We start from the raw sequence: 22,932 nt of genomic DNA on the forward strand, positions 1-22,932 counted from the left end.
TTCTGCAAATTGCTGGGAAAAACTTTTGCGAATGCAAGTAATATTATCCTGTCATGGATAATCCCGGACTTTGTGCTGCCAACTGAGCAGTTGAAGGTAGTTCAAGTTGAAGGGTCAGCTTAAAATGAAATGAGCAGAAATGCAGTATTTCAAAAAGCAGTAAAACACGGCCTTTAATATATGCTTCTCATCTGTTTCAGCTTATGACTTCAGGCATTTCCACAACTGCGACCGACCTTTTATAACTACCTTTTCGTTTAACTAAACCAAACTTAAGATTTAGCAATTTATGCTGTAATGCTATTTAAATACACAAGCGGGGAGCAACAAAAACAACAAGAACAAGAAAAAACGCACACTACAGGGAGGCAGCTCGGTGGAGGCATCTCGGGGGAGGCGACTTAGGTGACAAAATGGCGCGGAAGGAACGTGTCCGGCGGACATTGCGACGACGGCGGCAGCTGCGGAGTTTTTACACTTACAAGCCCACACGCACACACACACACACACATACACCAACAGTACACATTTCGCTGGTATATATACACTGTTTCCAAAGGACAAAGAAGCATATTGGTTTTACAAATTGCTAAGGTATCTCTGCACCCTTAAGTTGAATAAATTTACATCTTAGGCCATAATTCAACAAATTTATTTTGTTACTAAAAAGTTCTTTGAAAAATCAAGAATTATTTTGTTGCTACCTATATTAAGAAAGTTTTCAACAACGTAAAAAAAAATGTTGATGTGAATTCTAGGATTATTTCTCATAATTTTTTCGCTAAGTATATTAAGAAATAGCTTTCAAAAAAATTACAAATTTATAGTATTGTTTTGTAAGATTGAAAACTTTTTCTGCTACCTATATTTAGAAAGTTGTCAATAGCTTTGCAAAAATTTCAGACATGAAATTCTAGGACTATATATCATTATTTTTTGGCAAGTATATAAAAAAATTGTTTTCTAAAGAGTTTAAAATAATTTTAGAGTTGATATTCTAGGAATATTTCTAGGATATGCTTGCTTTCAGTATTTTTTACCTTTAAAAACTTTTTTGTGTACCTCCATTTAAAAATTTGTTAAGGGCTAAAATATTTTATAAATAAAATTTTAGAAATATTCTTGTTTGCAATATTATTTTTTACCTCAGATCTTTTTTGCTACCTATATTTAGAAAGTTATTAAAAGTTGATAATTCAGAAATGAATTAATATTTTTATATTCAATATTTGTACCTATAAAAACATCTTTTGCTACTTATATTAAGAAAGATTTAAAAATAAAGAAAAGTTTCGAAGTGAAATTTACCTTTTTGCTACCTTTGTTTTGAAAGTTATGAAAAGTTAACATCTTAGTTTCTCATAATGGATGCCTATTTTCAGCATTATTGTTGTTATACTTATAAAACTGTTTTGCTACCTATTTAAAGTAAAAAATTGTAGGACTGCAAATCTAGGAATATTTCTGGGACTATGCTTGTTTTCAGTATTATTTTTTACAGCAGACAACTCTTAACTATATTTAAAAAACTAGAAATACTTCTAAAATTTATAAAAAATTTTTTTTAGAATTTATTTTATACATGTAAACTTTTTTGCTAACTTTATTTGGAAAGTTTTCAACTGTTTAACAAATTTTAGAAGTAAAGTTTTAGGATTATTTCTCATAAATTTTAGACTATCTTCAGTGTTTTTTTTACCTTAGAACATTTTTCGCTACCTATATTTATTAAAAGTTTTTTTTTGGACCTAACTTTAGAACATTTTTCATAGTTTGAAAATGTTTCATATCTAGAATTGTAGGTCTATTTCTCATAATGGCTTTTCTCATTATTTTTACATATGTAAACTTCTCAAGCAATCAAAAACAAACGTAATTTTTGCTTATTCCGTGTTTGCATCGCTCTTAACTGCCAAAAACATAACTATATAATTATTAGTTATTAGAAATAGGAATATTTCAAAAAATCAAGTATTTTCCCTGCCTTTCATTTGAAGTTTATTTCTAAGCAAAACCTTTTCCTTACTTCAATATAGAACTTTAAAAACGTCTAGATATCTAGTAATTAATAAATTTAATGAATATAATATTATGATATTTAAAAAGTTTTTTTTTTGCTTTGAGCACCATTAATTTGCGAGCGAGCAGTGTAACGTGAATGGGAAAATACCCGCCTGATTTCTCTGACTTGGTTTTTTTCATCTGTCTTACCGCTCATTTTTTGCATTTTAATATTTTATGAAAATGACAAAGCAGCAACAACAATGGACACTACAACAGTAGGACTGAGAGTAGCATTTGCTTAATGTGATTGCTTGATAAAGCATGGGGAGGAGGAGTCTTAGCCTGGGGAGGAGGCAGCAGCCGGTATTGAGAGCCGCAGCGGGGCCAGGGGCCAGGGGCCAAGTGTCACCTTGAGATGTTAACTGACGTGGCTCTGGTTGAGTCTGGATACATTTGATTTGCTGCATCCGCCGGGTTCAGTTGCTGACAGCCATTATTTAGTTTGCCAACATCTTTTATTGAGTCAGTGCATCTGCAGTTGGCCCCCCACCAAGATTGTGGCATCTGCATCTGAGCAGCGAACGTTTGTTGCCCGGACAGAAACCTCCGGAGTGCGGCTTTGGTAACCGGACAGTGTAAAAAGTTGTGTGCTCCTTTGCGGAAACGTTAAAGTGTCATAAGCAAAGTTTTGCCAAGTCCTTAGAGCTGGTTTCAATTTCAAAGAAACATTAATGTCATGTTTTATTTGCAGACAGCAGAAAAACAGCTGTTTGGGATGCACAAAGATATTTCTATCAAGAAGAACCAAGGTTGCGTACTTGTTTTAAGCCAAATCGATTTGATAATTAAACTGAAAAAAGGAAAATATTTTGTACACATCAAAAATGGGTAAAAAGGGTATAATGTATTTGTGCAAATGTCGGTAACAGGCAGAAGGAAACATCTCCAACCCCATAAAGCATATATATTCTTGATCAGCATCAATAGACGAGCCGTCCGTCTGTCCGTGTGTATAAACACAAGGATCTCGGAACCTATAAGAGCTAGAGACTAGAAATTTGGAACATAGGTCCGCCTAGTGCCCAAGCAGTACGAGTTTGTTTGTTGCCTAGTTTCCAAGCAATCGATAAAAATCGATATCGAAATACTGTTTTTTAGAATCATAAAATTTAACATTTAGCTTCTTGAATAGTATATATATGTGTCAAGTATCTTAACTTTTATAGCTATCAACGCCACAAGTATTTATAGCTTTTCTTTTCACATCGTAGGTGAGTTGTTGTTATGATTGGTGGAAGAGGGTTCAGGGTATCCCCTAGTCGAGAACTCCCGACTATAGCCTCTTACTTGTCTTTTTTCTTCGATTTATGTAGTTGAGCTTATGATTTTCCAGTAAAAACTTTTTCGATTTTCTATGCAGCAAACGGTCTTAAGGAAAAACTGAAAAAAAAACACGTTTTCTATTTACTTTAAGATTTATGTGTGTGTATTTATTTAAGTATATACTCATGATGCGGACTTCAACTGAAGTTGACTACACGGAAATCCTTTTGCGCGTGTTCTTCACCTTTTTTTTTATGTTCAGGGAAGTGAGAAGCCGTAAGTAATCCCCCCCAAGACTCATAAAACAAAATTTTAGCATGTGCTTGCAGCCGATTTCTAAACTCATTATATGGAGATGAAATACGTGGAAGAGCAGGGTTAAAGGATTTTGCCTGAAATCTTTTGTTTCGTTTTGCTTTCCGATTCGTTGCCAGTATTTCTGGCAGGATGGCGCCTCAGGTGCTTGAGCAAAGCACTTCATTTAGTTTACCCCTACCCTCCCCCCAAACTCTTACCTGGCCTTAACCCGCTCTAAGTCCAGTGTATTTACATATATATTTTTTTCTCTCTTTCACGGCGAGCCAACGTTCAGCTCGTGTGTAAGTATATTTTGGGCATGCCTGGGCTTTAAATTGCAGGATTTAAGCCAAGTTTCGCTAGATTTACTCAAAGCAAGACACACACAGAATCCAGTCAATGCCATGTTTTACGCCACAGTGCTTGACAAAAATCAATGGTCCCCCCTCTCACTGAATTTCCTTACTTAGCCGCTTTTGTTTTCGTTTCTGTTTGCCTTTCCCTGCTGCGGCTGGCCTATTGATTTTACATAATTAACAATTGTGTGATTTGGGTACGCCAAAATAGCTCAATAATGGACGTCGATGAGCGGTGGTGTCTACGCGTAATTATACCCCCAACTCAACTCAAAAAGGGTATTAAAAAGTCGTGAAAATTTATGTAAGAACGATAAGCAGACATCTTTGACCTTAAAAAGCAGCAGCTCAGAGGTATTCAATTTCAAACGTTCCTTTTTTTTTAACCCAAAATGGATGAGGAAAAAGACCCTAAGAAAAAGATATCTGAAATTGCATTTAATAAATGGTTAATACTTGAAAGCCACATCAATATGAAAGACAAATACGGTACCAAAGCAAAGATAAGATCAAAGTTATTAATTGAATCAGTTTTTTACATATTGTAAGGCAAAGTGTATTTAAGAGAGCTTTGGGAACTATTCAAATCCAAATTTTTAACCGTTTTTGAAGTTTTCAAAACTCTATATGTTCTTTTTTATACGAGTTTTGGCATTCACATTTTTTGATACCCTTGTAGAGGGTATTATAGTTTTGTCATGAAATGTGTAATGCATGAAGGTGTCTCCTCCTCCGACCCCATGCCCGTGGGTCTGTCCGTCTGTTTCTATGCGAACTAAGTAGTTTCTAAATTTTAAAGCCATCGTCTTGAAACTTTACATAGGTCCGTCTTTCTGTTGCAGGCAGTACATATTATGTTTCTCTTTTCACAATCGCACAAGCATATTTTGGAGCTAAAGTTTTTATTGGTATATTCTAATCACACAAATCCATTAGTTTGTAGCTATTGACGTTCAAGAATGAATTTCTTTGATGAAATGATGATGAAGCATTATGTATGTTGGTGGTAATATTTGTTACCTGCCACATTATTGTTGTCGTCATTATGAGTAAGTGGTACTTAATTATGATAAGTATGACAGGGATGCCTAGATGGATTATGATGATTATTTCGTGTGGCGAACGCCGACTGAACATGGTGTCATAGCCATGAGAGACACTCCAGGAACGCAGACGACAACATATGTCGAAACCGGCCGGATCGGACCATGATATAATATAGCTGATATGGAAACCTTTTTTATATTAAGTTCCATTATGATCCTCATATATGTGTAAAATCTTAACAATATCGGACCACTTTATCACATACATAGCTGCTATAGGAAAGATCTATTTAATAATAGGATTTAATAAGGCAAAATATTCTGTTATCAAAGATATTTCAATAAACTCACATATCTGCAAAAGGGAAATGTCTACAAGGGTAAAATTGGTGTCTAAATAGTGAATAATTCATAAAGTTACTTTTGTCGTTTAATATAAAATATTTTCAGTGTGGATTAGCTAGAGATTAACTATCAAATTCTTTTTGTTAGCAGACGTATGTGTAATCGAAGACGCGAGGCTTCATTAATCAAAGATTACGTAGGCAGAATATATGATTATTCATCCCATAAAAAAACCAAACAAAAGGGGGACTCGTCCATTTGGCTGCTGCTATCAAAACAAACGAAGGGACATCAATCAAAATGACGGCACAATTTCTAAGTTTTGTTGATCCTTTGCATTGCCCACACTCGCCAACCCGCTGGCATTCCGGTTGCCTGCTCGAATTGGAAAGGACTCCTTAATTAATGGCGGCTTTACATTTCCTTTTTTATTTTTGCCATATTTACATTAGGTCATGGAGCAAAAATCTGTTGCTCTTGTCGGAAAAACTAATTAAACAGCTGTTGGCGCCAGCAGCCGCCCGTTCGAGTTGTGGCCAACGAGCCGTGCCTGAACCCTTTATGACGGCATATCGGGCTAAATAGGGCCCTCGGACAAGGACAAGGGCAGGGGTGCCCCCCACCCCTCTATCTCCCTGCTAACAGAAAAAAGCTATTGAAAATTTGCATTTCGCCTGACGACTCGCTGACATTTCCATATCCATTTGTATGGCCCTAATGAATATGTTGGACATCAATTTAAAAGGCAACACAGAATTTCATTTTATCAACATGCTTTTATACCCTTTCTCAGCGTATTATAGTCTTGTCATGAAATGTGTAACGCATTGAAGGACATCTCCGCCAAATAAATTATATATATTCTAGATCAGCATCAACTGCCGAGATGATATAGCCATGTCCGTCCGTCTGTCGGTCTTTCTGTTTCTGTGCGAACTAGTCTCTCACTTTTAACGCTATCGTCTTGAAACTTTGTAGTACATATGTCAGAACCGGCCGGATCGGACCACTATATCATACAACTACCATAGGAAAGATCGGTCGAAAATTAAGTACTTGCATGGGAAACGTTTTTGCTTATAGCGATATCTTAAAAGTTGGTTCTGATATGGAGACCTGTTTTTATATTAAAATAGCTTGACCAAACTTGGCTTTTATTAGTTTCATTATGATTCTTATTTATTTGCTAGATCTTATCATGTATCATCTATAGGAAAGATCGGTGGAATAGCAGGATCTTAAGTGGCAAAATATTCTGTATTCAAAGATATTTCAATAAACTCACATATATTTTCCAAAGGGAAATGTCTACAAGGGTACTGAATCTTCGGCGCGCCGTAATAACCTTACTTTTTTGTTTTATTTTTTTCGATTTCATATTTATGTGCTGCGTAAAATAAAATAAATAAATGTGCTTTATTGCCATATGGGCTAAAATAATAAAATGGTTGCTGATATCAGGCAATATAGTTTACTGCCAACTGGATAAGATAGTGTGTGTATATCTGGATTATCTGGCGATACGTGCTCTCGTTCTGGCATTAGAACCAATACCTGCACTTATTTATAACCGATTGATGTACGCTGATATTGCCCGTTAAGCCCGATATCTCAAGACTGAATATTCACAGCTTTATGTAGAAGTTCGTTATTGTTCCATATTAAATGGGACCACAAAAAATCTGTATAATAAGCTCGTAAACGGCGACGTTTTATGACAGTTTCTGTTTATGGTTCAGGTTTAAATAAGCGGTATTCACATTATGCCTGACGTTCCCATACCCTGTACCCATTAAATATTGTATGCTCGCTCGGGTATTATAACTGCCAAAATTCCCTACGAATAAATTAAATAATTTTTAATAGCTTTTCGATTAAGATGTTTTGGCAATTTGATTTTTTGGCAGACGCAGCGAGCACTTCTCGCTCGAGCCGTGTACGGGATAACTGCTAATCGCATATTCCCGACTGAAGCATTTTTACTTGTTAACGGTTCTGTTGACATGTGCGATTTGTTGTTTAAAATTTTGATGGCATATGCATGCTGCTTTACGATGTCTTGACCACACGATGTGCGTGGATTCCGGATTCCGCACAGCTGCATCAATCAATGAAAAACAAAACAAAAAACAATAAACAATAATTTTTTTATTTGGTTGCTTATACGTGCATGAGTTTTTTGTTCAGCACTGAAACTTTGATGCGGCTTTTCATATGAAAAAAAGATGTACCATAAGTAATCCAATTTTTTGCCACTTGTGTGAATTGTTGCAGTTGTTGTTGTTGTTGTCGTTGAAAGACAGTTCTGATTGCGCCATTTGATACAAAATATTGATTGGATTTTACGGAAACCCCATAGTTTTGCAAATTCAATAACTTATTTAAAAAGTATATTTTTAATACAAATAATTGAAAAGCTGTTAGTATATAAATTTTCTGTGTACAGAAAATTGCACAAAGTTTATGTTTGGCAATTTAACAGAAACTAAGGATATCTTGCTACGCCGAGGATTTAATACCCTTGTAATGTTGAGTTTGTTGAAATATCTTTGAAACAGAATATTTTGCTTATAAGAGCCTACTATTCCACAGATCTTTCCTATAGCAGCTATATGATATGATGGTCCGATGTTGATAAGATCTCGCATATGCGAGATGAGAATCATAATGAAACTAATAAAGCCCGACTTTGGTCAAGATATCTTAATTTAGAAAAAAATGTTTCACATCAGAATCAACTCTTCAGATATCTTGATAAATAAAAAAGTTGTCCATACAAATACTTAATTTTCGACCGATCGTTCCTATGGCAGCTATATGATATAGAGGTCCGAGCCAACGTATGTACTGCCTGCAACAGAAAGACGGACCTTCAACCGGATAGCTTTACAACTGAGAGACTTGTTCGCATAGAAACAGTCAGACGGAGCGACAGTCGTACGGACATGGCTAAATCAACTCGACTTTTGATGCTTATCTAGAAAATATATATTTTTTAACGGATCGATGATGTCATCATTTAGGCATTACACATTTCATTACACAATTATAAGACTCTTCACAAGGGTATTAAAATGCATCTCAAATATTAAAAAGCTTTGTTTGAAATGCAGTTTTTTATTTAAGTAATGTACTAGTTCATTCTCTGCAGTTTAACCTAAGGTCGATTGCTGTTTAATTCTATTAATGTTCGTATTTCAGCACCCAGCTACCAACTTTTTTCTCTGTACGGCAAAAATAAATCCGCAACGATGACAAATTTTGATGACGTCATCCTCAGTCTCCTAAGAGCGCGAATTGAATGCTTATATCCATATTAACAATCAAATATAGATATATATAGGAATCCCCAAGAGTCGCCGCTTGCTGTGCTTTTCTTTCTCGGAGTGTGTGTGTGTGGGTTTTAAAATAAGTTGTATAAACGGAAAAGTCCTTTAAAGCTTACGGTCTTAAAATCCGTTGCGCCACTTTGAAGCCAAGCACGTTTTTAAATGGGCATAGATAAATCAAAATGCTATTGCTGGCCAAACCTATCCGGCTGAAGATGCTCCATTAATCGCATGTCAAAGGTACAAACGGCAATCCACAACATGGATTAGAATACTTAGCAACCCCAACGGGCGCGCAAAGCAACCACCAGGCGCTGCCGCTCTAAAAATCAAGAGACAGCCAAAAACAGGGGACCAGGGTTCAATGACATGAAAAAAGAAAACGTAACACAAACACACACACAGAGACATAATCGCAGTCACACACCCGCTTCTACATGTATGCGTACACTTATTTGCGGAAAGAAAACAAAATTGACTTAAGTCGGGACCACATTTTAAAATATTTTTGATATGGCAGCTCCGCCATTTGAGATTCTTATGCTTATGACTTGAGTAAACGCTTAAGCTTCGTGGCTTGGGGCCCTTGGCTGTGGTTAGGGCTCGCCTTCAGAATTTATCGATTGGCATTACCGGGTAGCTGAAGCCACTCATATATGCATATTAACCGAGTATCCAAATTGCACAAGTTAAGTTATTCAAATTGCACTCGTTACATCTTAGCTATTTCTGTGTAAGTATATGGTATGCAGATTTACATACACTAACAGAAAAATCATATCAAGTACAATGTTTCTTAATTTGAAAACCAAATTTGGACTTGAATCTTAGAAAAGTTCGATACATATTACCTGATCCTTCTTCTTATTGTTTTTGTTACAATTATGGTACACTTTAAAATTATGGACTAGTCAATCTAAGAAAGGGTTTAATTTTATATGAAGTACTATATGCTTATATATGTATATATAAGTATGACAATTCTTGTAATTTGAATTTTAAGCCTAATCTAAGCGAAGGTTTTTGTGTTTTTGTAAAAATAATGTTTAATATCGAAATCAAGGATTACTAAATATTCTAAATTTAGAACTGTCATTAAAAACGCTTTGCGCTTACTTCTGATAAATAACTTCTCGTAAGAATCATTTTATACTAATTTCAAGTGTTAATTATAACGCATTTTTAACAATAAATATCAATTCTAATATAAAATCCATTTAAGAATTAAATATATACACATAAAATTATGTGAACAAAACGATATGAATTCCAATTAAGAGCCTCATTTTTCTCTAAGTGTACCTTTGTACTCGTGAACATTGTTGCGAATTTGCTGTTGTTGCATGTCAGGCGGTCTCAAAGCGGCCACAACAATTCGTAAACATAGTCCTGTTATTTCACTTTGAACTCCCGCTTAGGTGTGACTGTGCTCTGCCAGCTAAAGTCACGCGATTGTTAAGAAAAGTACACGCACTTACGCGCGCACACACACACACGCACTGTCAGAAGTACCGTTATTGTGAAACTTGCTTAAGCTAATGCGCCGCAGTACCGTTTGTGGGAGCTGCCAAAATTCAACTAACGCACAGCTAACAACTGTTGTTTGCCACGCTGACTGTTTATTATTTATTATGCTGCCAGCGTTGCCAGACTGTGCGCACAACACGTTAGCTTAGCACGCAGACTCTTAGCTTTTAAGAGAGTCAAAGAGAATCGTTTGTGTGGTTTCTTCTTTTTTTTGGACTGCGCGCTTTATGAATGAGCGCCAATTAGCCAAGTTGGCTAGCCAGGCTTTATTATCATTATTATTATTATTATTCGTATGCCTGTGCTTAAGGCGGCCATAGAAATTGGGTTAGCTGCTTTGCTGTGCTTTAAACGCAAATTGATTGCTAATATATTTAACGACATTTTTGTCTACATTAGTTAAGTAAATGTCTTATCTCACATATTGTGTGGGCTGAGGGGTGGCAGGTGCGTCAAATCCAATGATGCTTCGAGTAGATTTTCTCGTTACTTATGCATATATGTGTGTTAAGCTCTTGTAAGCTCTATTTGCTTTGGAAACTTTGTTCTGCGTAAGCGATATGTTGGACTTGGTGCGTCGTGCCACCTGGGCTCAGGTGTGCCAGCCATCTTTTCTTTTGGCCAATGTATTCGTTTTAATTCATAATTTTTTTATTAGCATACTTCTGTGCGCAGCACGCATTGTTTACACAATTTCATTGTTGATTATCTTGATATTGCCTCGCAGACCAAAATTAAAATAAAAATAAAACACCAAATAAATGCAGACAAACCCGCTTTAAGTTGAATTTAATTTCCGTCAAGTCGGAAACTGTGTGCCCGATGCGCGGCAAGCCCAATAATCCAATGCGGTTAAAGTGTGTTACAGCCTCTTCGGGTGCCTGTGTGTTGGTGTGTGTGTTCGTGTTGGTGTGTGCGTTCGTGTTGGTGTGTGTCTGTGTCAACAAAGGGCCTTAAAGCGCCATTTTTTTAGCCCGGCCAAGTGGCCGTCTGCGTCTGTGTGCGCCTCACATGGAAATGCTTTATCCGAGGTTTTGCCAACTTTTTCTACCCTTGCCGAGAGCATTTGAATTTGTTATCTGCTTGGACGTGCATGTTTTCGGATTTCAAGTCTTTAAATTTATGAGTTTTGAAAATGTCCGCATAAAACTCAGTCAAACTCAGACTTTACTTAGCTTTACTTGAAGTAAACGCAATATATATCAAAAAGCTAGCTTTCGTCAATTTTGTTTTTTCGCCCAAGAGTTATCGTGTTTACATCAAAGTGTATGCAAAAATTCAGCGACTGAAGAGTATCAGGTTAGGTGTATTTTTTATTGTCTTTTGTTTTCCCCTTAGATTTAGGTCGAATGTCGTTGTTGCTTTTGTTTTAACGTCGCCCGCAGACGACATAGACTGTATCTGGGCTTATCATGGAAGGTGACATAAAAAATTGACGTCAAAAAGAAAATGTAAACTTTTAATTTTAGATTTGCCGTTGCCGAGCAGATAAATTAGAAACAGCTGGATTTGAGGCGTAAATTAATTCAATTTGTTGCCTTAAATGTAAATAAACCGAATTGAGGGCGCGGTACTTGTGTTTTTCTTAACTTCTTTTAACATTTTGAATGCATTTCGTACTTGCCGCTAGCATTGAGAACCGTATTCAAGCTTTTATTTGCATTTGCCTCCCGATTCGCCTGCTTTTGCTACCTGGCTGTAACGAGCTATTTGCCAAGACCTTTAGCAAAGACACATAAAGCAGCTCGATGAGTCCTTTAAGCCAGAATTGAATGTTTTACCCTTCAGCCAGATTGTTGTAGTATTATATTACATGGCAGCGTATTTATTAAATAAAAACAAGTCGAAGTTTGTGAACATGTTTTATTCTATTATTTAAGTATTAAATTACTTTTTATTGGAGATTTTTCTCATGCTAGCAGATCCAGCCCTGTAATAGAATTTCCCCTTTAAGTGCTTGAGAAATTTGAGAATTTAATAAATTCCCAGCTCGAAGCTTGGCCAAACGAGTTATTCGTGTGCTTCATAGCGGAAAATATTTGATTTTTTGCTTTATCCAGCTCCCTTTATCGTATCATATAGAAAAGTGCAAAGAATAAGGTCGCGTCAAAGTCAGGCAAGCCTTATTAATTTTCTTTGTTGAATGCTGCGTTAAAGTGTTGCATGTTGCTGAGCGCGCCACTCCAAATGACAGCCGCAACATAGCAAAAATATACACATACAAAAAAAACAAAAAAAAAAAATAAAATAAACGAAGCCTCAAAGGAAAATACCAATTAAGTTGCATGTTGCTTTGAAATTGCCAGACAAAGTTTTGCTGCTGCAACAGCCACCTTTGATGAGTGGGCTTGGGGCATGGGGCATGGGGCATGAGGCATGTTCTGTGGACAGTCGACATCAGAAACAGTTGCACTTTCCGTGCTTCGGCCATCAACAATAAGCCCGACGCTAAACGAGAAAAATCAGTGTGCCTCCCAGAAAATTAAGTTAAATTCATGGAATCGTGCAGCGAATGTTTATCGAATGGATTCAACCTTGGAATACACTCAAATCCAATAAAATTGAAATGCTGTCGGCACAAAAACCAAAAACAAACATTTTACTGTTCCTTGAAAGAATTTCTCTGCAAAACTTGTTTTCACATTCGCTTGGGGTTTTGCCATGCATTCTGCCATTGCTTAAAAAGTGTAGCGAAATTCCTTATGGGAATTGTCGAATGATGAATTTGACTTGTGTTGAGTGTGTGAAAATGGAGAATGCCAGTCAAAATACAACCGAAACACATCTACTACTCAACTACCTATCGAACAATTGTTTTTCTTTTTTGCCTGCCAAACCAATCAATCGCTACATTATTTTGTACATTGTACATTTTGGTAAATATTTACAAAGTCTGTGTACCTTTGGATCAGCAGGAAGCTGCTATCAAGCAGAATCGGGGTTAGCCTGCAATTTCATAGTTGTTCTTTTTTTTTTGCCTCAAGCGAGACATTGAACTGAACTGGAAAAGATACTTTATTAAATTCAATATTATATTATATAATATTATATACCAGAGGGTGCAATTAAATCTCTGAAAAGCTGAGTACAGGGCACCTCCCCGTCGCAGACACCACATATTTAACGCGAATCGAACCAGCCACAATTTGTTTTCTGCTGCCAACCAGGATATGATATTATACCACACTCTGGGTGTAATTTATTCACTTGAAAGCTGAGTGCAGGGTACTTCTCCGTCGCATATACCCAATCCCTTATTTCGACTGACATTTGTAAGCAGAACTGTGGCGTACCTTTTGTATTTTTAATTGCTGCGCAGCTAACAAATGCTGTGCATAAGCCATGTAAAATTGCTTAATTTATTCAGAAATTGGTTGGAAACTGAAATCCGCACGATGAATTGGCGGAGAGCTAAGCTTGGTCGTAGCTCATGACAGATGGTTAAATGGCCTTAAAAATGTTTAATGAGCCGACATCGCGGTAATTGCATTGCATTAATTCGTAGCCCAGCGCGTCGTAGTTCAACGCGTTATTTCTGGCCCTTAAATGCATTAATTTCCAGCCATTTCTCAATTGATTTAACGTCGTTGAGTGGATCGTTTGCCTTGCAGCAAGCAGCCAACTACATCCCACTTTGGCAGCGTTAAGCTCAACAAATACTACAAAAAAGTGCACTCTAGTCGGTACACAAGCACCGCAGGCTCACAAAAAACTATTTCCACGGAATCCTTTCATATTATGTTGCACTTTTTGCCATCTCTGACCTTGTTTTAGACGCTGCCACTGCATGGATTTGAATCAGGGTCTTATATGATGCAACCAACATTAAAAGTGCGAACCAAATCCTCTTCTAGCGCTGACCACAATTGCGAGTCGTTAACAGTATTTACATTCATGCATTTAATTGCATTAAATATTAATGGCAACAACTTGCTGTCAGTGTGAATGTAATCAAGGTAATTAAGATTGTGCAAAACGGAGGAGCTAGACTAAACTAGTTGCTCGCAAAGTCCACACCTGCAATAATTATCTGAAAAGTCAACTTTAATTGTAGTTTTATTTGTGGATGGTGGCCAGCCCGTGTTTGTTTACTCAAATTACTTGGCTGACGTTCATGAATATACTTTAATTTATAACTATTATTTATCCACACAGGATAAAAAGCCAGACAGGATGAAAGCTGCAAGTACAGCAATACATTTTTAATTAATAATAGATATTTTTTTGTTCATTTGTTTGTTAAACAAAAGCTGTGAAAAGTGTTGAAAATACATAATTAAATTAAACAAATATTAATTTAAGCAAATAAGAGGTTCTAGTCGGGAGCTCCCGACTAGGGGATACCCTGAATCCTCATATTCCAACAAATGCAACTTGCTTTACTAGTAATAAAAATAAATTAAAAAGAAAATAATGTCCACGGTTGAGTTCGAACCCGCAACTGACCGCATTACTTGCTACTGCCTCTACTCAACAGCCACTCCAATAATTGAGTCTTGATGAGAAAAAACGGATTAAAATAGCAGCACAGATAACAAAACAATCGGAATTGCAATGCTGTTGATAGAATTCAAAGAAGACGCGCATGAATGAAATCATTAATGAAATTTTCTACTGTAGATCTTGGGCTATAGAATATTCGTGTATTCTCAAAATGACAATTGCATTTAAATTGTGGCTTTTATTGGAGGGAGGTACAAAAATTGGTGTATTTATTTGATCTAAATCTATGAGTTAGTAGCGGGGAGATGATGACAGATATAAAATGAAAGATACTTAATATATATATATACTATTCTAGAAGCTGCATGTCAAGTTTGGTGACTCCAGATCTTATTATTTACCAAAATTCCTCAAAAAACAGGATTTCGATATCGATTTTTATCGATTAATTGGAAACGGGGCAAGTTATCGAATATCGGAAACATACTATATCTGCGCGGGCACCAGGAGGACCAACAGCTAAACTTGCAAGTCTCTAGCTGTTATAGGTTCTTAGATCCTTGAGTTCATACATACCGACAGACTTAACCCCCAGTTTAAAGCCAAAATAATTGCGTCAATTTCGAACAGATAAATGTACGAATTTACTGTTATAAGCACATTGCATAGAACCAATATACTCTATTATACTTAGAGAACAGAGTGTAATGGGATAATATTTGATTTACAGTTAAAGTCAGTTTCACAAAGGATTTGATGGCACCCCGTAACTTTATTCATTGAACAGCAGAATTTTGTACTCAAATTATTACCCAACATACATATGTACATATGTAGTACGTATGCCAGGAAAAATTGTCCAAATTTTCTGTTTGTCTTTGCAACAATGTTGAAATTGAGGCACACACATTTTGCGGCACTTTACGTCCCTGGAGCACATGTAACACATATTGCAACACTTTTTGGCCAAATGGCAGCAGTCAAAATGAGATTTAAATTTGTTGTTGTTGTTGTTGTTGGTTAATGGCAAACAAGCTTTGAACTTTGCCAACGGTCGCGTGAACGCCTCCAGTTGTGATAAACAAGAGAGTCAGGACTCCAATGGACAATAAATTGTGGGTGGTGGCCGTTTGCTGGAAGCAAACAAACCTTTTTATGGTCATGCCGTTTTTATTATGTTGTCTTCTTCACATCACGCTGGGATCGGGAAGTGGTCGAAACAGATGTCATAACAGCCAAGCATATGCAATAATAATCGCCCGCCGGCGACATAAAAAAAAAGACACAACCATGGCCATTCAGAGCGGCACGCACGTTGATAAGGCCCGCAGAATTGTCGTGTGGGGCTAACACATATCAGAAATAAGTGCCCGCTGCTGCCGACCATTTGGGGTGGTTGCATTTATCATATGGGTCTCATATGATGGTCACATTCATCTCTGACCGAATATTCAATGGCCATGCATCAGTGAGTGGCATGTATGACTCCAAATGGTTGTCCAGCCATCTATCTAACTGGCATGTCATTAAAGACAATTATCGCAGCAATGATAGCAACAACGGCTGCTGACCAGCTGGTTGCTCTAAATGGCCAGCAGGCTTATGGCCATGGCCAGTAGCACGCAGCTTCCACACAACTTCCACATGCATAATTGACAGAGCCAAGAAACGGGCTGGTCGAATAAATTATTTTCCTTTTCTTTTACTTGTTTCTAGCGTTCATTGCGTTTACCTCATAAATACTTAATTAAGTTGCTTGACTATGCAATTGATCGATTGCCAAATATTTGTGGCATTTCCACACAATTTACGTGATAATATATCTCTTTTGTAGAAATGAATACAAATAAAAACGCTCTGAATTGAATAAAACGCAGTAAAGATTTTATACAATCCTATATCTAAGGTTATTTGGTTCAATTGAGGAAAGCAATGAGTAACTATTTCACATCCACAATCATTATTATTGGTTAGCGCAGAAAAGATTGTTTAAAAAATAATAATAATATGAATTAATGCCCAAGCTAACTTCGGCTAAAACCAATCCGCATTTCAGCCATAAAATGAGAACAATTTTTCTTGCATATAAAAATATTAAGCCTTATATTAATATATTACGAAAATTCAATGATACCTTAAAACTTTTAATAAACTGTATTTTTTTATTATTAATTTGGAGTTGTTTTTAAAAAGAATTAAAATATTAAAATAAATATATCTTTATTTGAAACATGTGTTCAGTCTACAAGAGAATTAATTTTAATTTAAGGGTCTCTTACTGCAATATTATCTAGGATCTAGAAGTGAGCTCCTAGTCATCGAGGCACAAAGTTAAATGCTTAAAGTTTATAATATAATATTTTATGATATTAATCAATTTTTAGGGACAAATAACTGAGTTTTGTTAGTATTTCAGAAAACTTGGGGAAACGCAAATGCAACTGAGCGATTTATTGGGCAACTATACAGGAAATTATGTTCTTCATTTTTACAGTAATAATTATTTGCCGTCTTGCTAATTACTATTTTCCGTCCAAACCATTTGTTATTTAATCATTTCACTGCCAATTATACTTACATTTATCCACCCATTGCACTCAATAAGTAGATTATGTGCTGGATTTCACAGATCCCGCCCACATTTGGCCACACTCATTGCATCCGTTAATGAGATGCACACATAATGCCAGCACAAGAACAGAGTGTGCTCCATTGTATGTGTGTGTGTGTGTGTATGGGTGGGTGGGTGAGGGAAGGTGGGCAGGGGCAAGGGATTGTCTTGCACAAAGCGGCGATCCTTTTGGCAGAGCGCATTAAAGAGGCTGCCGCTGAAAAGCTTTTCATTCAAAACACGCAAATACCCGCAACATGTTTTCTTTTCCAGTATTAAACTGTTGTGTTCGAGGTCTGAGACGGAACCCAAAGGACTCTTGACTACAAGTACGACTAACGCGCCGCGTTATTGTGCATGGCATACAATTATGGCGCACAAAAAAAAATAAAATGGTAAAGAGGAAATATCAAAGCAAAGCAAGCCGAAGATTAAATACACTTATGGGAAGTTAACATGTTATTCAAGCTTAGAAGATACTCTTTACCCTATTAAGCTTGCCGACTCGATGCCTCGGGCTATTTTTTATATAAATAAAAGCCAACAAAAGTTAATAGGTTATCCAAGAAGTTCTATTATCAGCAGACTCTGCAGTGCAGTCTTGAATAGCAAACGCCTTGTCCCTTTGCGAAGCTTTAACTTGTTGAGAATTGCAAGCATCAAGTGACGCAGAAAAGCAAAGTGTGCAAGCCAGAGTCTATTTTCTCTGTGTATAACCTCGTGTCATCTTTGTGCAAGTGAAGTGTTTCACACTTTTCATAAAACCTATCCCTTTGGTGGAAAATGGTGGACCAAGGCTTTTTAACTTTAAGCTCATGTATACAAATCCATTTAAAATATCGTTTGAGTTGATTACGAAACACTAGCGACTCTTGGTAAAAATGGGGTTCCAATGAGAATGGGTAATTAACTGATAGCTTAAAATATTGGCCCCGTATAAAGCCAGGTAATACCCGCAAGCTTTTAATACATTTTCGAGAGCCCGTATGCCACATTTTGTGTACCCAACTTCCATTAAACGCGATGCCACGTGCGCTTGTTCTATTTGCTCTTTTTAATAAATACATCAGATAATTAGCCACATTCGGGGCAAAATTTTGGCAAACTGTTAATAATCTGACCAAGCCAGCGGGCAAAACTTTTCCCAAACTAGGCCACTACAAGCGAGTGCATGGCTTGCATCCAGAAGTGAGCCTTTCAAAGTTCGACTAATTAAGCTCTTTAGCTGTAATTTTGTATTTGGTTGCACACATTTTACCAGCTAATGCGTTTTGAGGGCTGGCTTATAAGCTGAGCGGCAGTGGCAGCTGCTTGAACAACCTGGGCTAAGACTCTCTTCATTAAGTATATGACACCGGTATATGCCCAGGGCCTAGACTCATTTTAATCTAATGAAGCGCACAGGCATCAAACCAACTGAAGTGTGTAATTTTCGCCCCAAAGGCAATTCTAGGCCATGTACACACGCTACCAAAGTCGATATGTCGTTGGCAATAAGACTTGTTGTGCCTCTGTTTGCTGTGCCACTAAAATAACAAAACACTCGAACGTGATGTCATGTCTCTCTTCCCCTCTCTGCTCAACAGGGTAGGGTGTTCAATTCAGTGAGACGGGTGTGTTTTTTGAAGCCAACAGTCAAGAGACCAAGTCTAAGGCAAAAGGCAAAAAGTAAATAAACTAGAAATAAGATTAATGCTGTTCTCTCTCTCCCTCCCTCTCCCTCTCTTTCTCTCTCTCTCTTTCTGACTCTTCTGTGTATCAGATCTCAAACCCGACACTTCGAAGAGCAGCATCCCAAATATTTGCCAGACAGCAAAAAACGACTTTAAAATGTTTCCAGGCTTAAGAATGGCCAAAAAAAAAAACAAAGCGCAAAGTAAATAACTGCAGGTGTTTACAGGCAGTAAAAGTTTCACTTTGACAAACGATAAATGGCAGACGAACTTTATTGACACCTGGCGCTTAAATCCTGCCAAAGGACATCAGCCTGACAGCAGCGACAGTCACTGTGTGTTAAGTGAGAGTAAACTACGAGATCGCTGGTTTTTGATTTAGTTTCAGCTGAAAGCAATCAAAAACTGTTAGCAAAGTTAGGAAGTTCAAATTTCGCAAATAACAACTATTTAAAACTTTAAGTTTTGTCAACCATAATGTGTTTAAAACTATGTCCTGAAGGCGTTTTAAAAATATTGACGATACCATCCACTAAGCCCAAAAAGCATTTTAAAGCTTACGCAATGCCAAAGCTTTGTCATAACTAAAACGATTTACATAGTGAACATGTTTATATCCTGCAGCCATTTTAAATTCCTAAAACATTGTTGTCTTGTATGTGTTTGTGTGAGGTTTGATTTATTTTTATATATGTCTATTTTAATGTTTGTAAATTCCGTTCACTATTTGATCTCTCTCTCTCTCTCTCTCTCTCTCTTTTGTTTAAAGCTTGTAACATAATTCTCAACAAAAATGGGACCTGCTGCCAGAGTGACCGTATGAACCTCTGTGCAAGCAAGCCATGGATAGTGTGACGTCACTAGCCTTCTATCCTAACAGGGAACGGATGTTATCATCGCACCTCTAAAATATACTTCATTTAATACCCCTTATAAAGATTAAACATGCTGAAGATTTTCTTCTCCATTTTCTACTAATCGATAAATATAGATGTTAGCCACAGTATTTATGTCTATTTATGTATATATATATATATATTTAGCTTTGTTAATATCTCACCACTCACTTTCTCCAAATTAAAAAAAAGAAACATGCATTTGAAGGACAATAAGCTTAAAATCGGAAAATTGCATAATTATCAGAAAAGTGTTTTAAAAGTTAGTAAAGAAAATATTATTTACAGTGTGAGGCTAATGGAAAAAGAGCAGCCACATCTGCTTAGAGTGTATGTATGTATGTAAATATGAGTGTATGTATGTGTATAATAAGTAGCCGGCAACCCTGCCTAGGGCCCAAAAACTTGTTTTCGTGTAACTTTAGAAAATCAAACTTTGAAACTTAGTGTGTTGCACTTAGCAAATTGAAAAATGTTAGTTTTAATTATTTACTGTGCGAAAAAGCTCTAAATTCATATTGCGAATGCTAGAAAGTCCGCAGAATGGGATAGTTACTTATCTTTTGAAAACAGAATAAACCCTCAAACTTGCTTTTAACGAATTATGTTTAATTTCAGTGAATTCTAACCAAATGCCGGTGAAAGACTTTGGCTTTGGAGTTGTGTGTGTATGGTTAATTAATGTCCGTTGACATGGTACCGTGTTATGCAAATTAGCTGGTTAAATGATTTAAAGTGATTAGCTCGCACCCACAAACCACACACATACAGACAGACACGCACACAGACACGGTAATTTAGTATGTGAGCTCTAAGCTCATTTGGCAGCAGTCAGTCCAAAAAATGTAGGATAGATTCAATTAGCATTTAAAACTTGTTTGCACAGCGTTTAAGCCAGACTACACCAATTGGCCACTTTGTTCATTTTGGCCAATTTGATGCTTGACGTAATTGAAAGCAATGTCAACATTTCAGCCTGACAGTTCCCTGCCAGAATAGACGAAAAGGAAAAACACAAATATTTGCCAAACCGAAACGAATGTGCCTGTCGCTTTCTCTCCCCCTCTCTCTTTATAAAAATATCAATTTCAGTTTGTGAATTAGAGAAAAGTTTGCCGTATTGAACTTGATAACTATTTCAGTTAAAAGTCTTACTGAAATTTTTTCAAGATATGCTTTTCATCATATTTCTGATAAGATAGACAATTGAATATAAGTTGTTTACAATTGCTAGGATTTCGAGGAAAACTTAAAAGTAATTGCCTGCCAAAGTTTTTTACTATGCTCAAACTTCTTAGCCAAGTTCTTTTGGCCACAATTTTGGCCAATTTGTTGGCCTGGCCATTAATTTTGAAGCACGCCTGTGATTATTTAAGAACGAAATTGCCGCAACGTGCGCTATCAACAAATCGAACTGCCATTGATACTCATCCAATTCAATATATGTTTAGGTACATACAGGCCATTAAACAATCGCCACGCGGCATTGTTACATTTTATTGCATATACCCTGTAGTCATTAAAATCGGCTGTTATGGATGTTAAGTTGTGAGCAACAAACGGGAGTAAATAACGTCAAGCTTATTAAGTGTACAGTCAGTCATCAATAAATTAATTATCTACATGAAACACAAAGCAAGGTTCCAGATTCAAGCCACCGGCTAATGCAGGGTTGTTGCGTCAAATATTCTAATTAATTTGAAACCTTTTAACTTTTTTCTACTTGTGTTACAAAGAGAGAGAGGGAGAGAGAGAGAGAGACCACCGAAGAGGTCATAAAAACCACTTGCCATAATAGTATACATTTTGTCAATCTTAACGGCTATTTTATCTAAGAGATACAAAATCTTACAGATTTCAAGTTTTCATGACGACGCAAAGAGAGAGATAGAAAGAGCATAAGACAGAGAGAGACCTTCGACCTTTTATCGACTAATTAAGCTAAGAGTCAGGAAAGCATAAGTGCTTGAAAAGCTTGCATAATGAAAGGTTGGTTAAGTATACTAGCTCAAAGCCTGGCTACAGGGTATTGACCAGTCAACTAAGCTCTAGTTAAACACATTCAGTTGTTTCATATTGCGTTTTATGGCCGTGTCAAGTTCATTTGCCCCCCTAAAAAACAAGTCCAACAGTTGAGTCACGTGCAGCCACAGCTTAAAATGGTGGGTGAGTACGGCGGCAAAGCATATCCCAAATCTTGGGCAATCGTCTTAACTTGAATTTCGCACTGTTTACCTAAGAAGTACGTGTTGCCATTGGTTTTTGCTGATGCTATTGGTATTTCTCCGGTCTCTGACTTTAAGTGCTACACTTACTGTCAAAAGTGTGTTAGCAGCATTTTCTTTTAACCGAATGGAATATGCAAATACAAATAGGAAAGTTAACTTTTCAATGTTTGCCCTGTTTATTTAACTCTTGAATTTTCACTCAAAACACAGCAACAAAGGCAATGTTGATGAGGTTAAACTTGAATATTCGCATTTAAATAGAACCAAAACACAAAGCAGCAACATTTAAGGGCTTGAAAGCCCTAGTTAAATAGATAGAGATGTGTTTGGAGTAGGTGAGTTGGTGAGACAGGCATCCGAGTCCTTTGACTGATAATTAAACTGTCAAAAACATGGTTCACGCCTGTAGTGGGCCCAACTTCAAAGTATTTTGACCATATTCAATGTTGCGGCCCGAGCCAAAATCTACATTAAATGCTAATTTCCCTTTAAAGCGAAAGCAGTTAGGAAAACAATATCCTGTTTAAGACTAACCGCACCGTAAACAATTTGCATGGCCCGGCCTGACGGGAAATGAGTTTCGTGTCGCTTTCCCCACAAATTCCGCAACAAGCTTTCGAAAAAAGAAAATTCCAGCCACCCACCTTGCGACGCCATAAAGCTTGCTACGGATTTTAAAACTTGCCGCTAGCTTAAACTAATGGCGCACATTAATCAAAGGACGCGTGTGCAGTTTGTTAAAAACCTTTGCTATACGCTGTGCGTAGACTTGTCAAAGGGGCGTATTAGGTATTAGGTTTCACTCTTTGGATACGAGTGGATATAGGGGCAGGTTTCACACATACGAGTCAAGT

General features: G+C 36.8%; 1 protein-coding gene and 1 long non-coding RNA gene across 3 annotated transcripts in view; both read right to left on the bottom strand.

Moving 5' to 3' along the window:
- The window catches only part of LOC135438527 (serine/threonine-protein kinase 32A), a 33,300-nt gene that overhangs the window by 9,382 nt on the left and 986 nt on the right, over positions 1-22,932 (bottom strand). Inside the window, exon 1 of one of the 2 annotated variants that reach the window (XM_064696866.1) lies at positions 10,003-10,158. The exons of the other annotated variant lie outside the window; for it this stretch is intronic. The gene's annotated coding sequence lies outside the window, so the exon portion shown is untranslated. Of the gene's footprint in view, positions 1-10,002; positions 10,159-22,932 lie in introns of those variants that run through there. 2 annotated transcript variants of the gene reach the window in all.
- Positions 8,720-9,717, bottom strand: LOC135438599 (uncharacterized). The gene is made up of 3 exons (XR_010437906.1): positions 9,552-9,717; positions 8,817-9,429; positions 8,720-8,747 (listed from the first exon to the last, which is right to left on the bottom strand). It is a non-coding gene; the product is annotated as an uncharacterized LOC135438599 (long non-coding RNA).

Source organism: Drosophila montana, unplaced genomic scaffold (genome assembly GCF_035044405.1).
Source record: "Drosophila montana isolate Dmon_TW-CO22-7 unplaced genomic scaffold, ASM3504440v1 contig_3848_1, whole genome shotgun sequence".
In the NCBI taxonomy this organism is placed as follows: domain Eukaryota; kingdom Metazoa; phylum Arthropoda; class Insecta; order Diptera; family Drosophilidae; genus Drosophila; species Drosophila montana.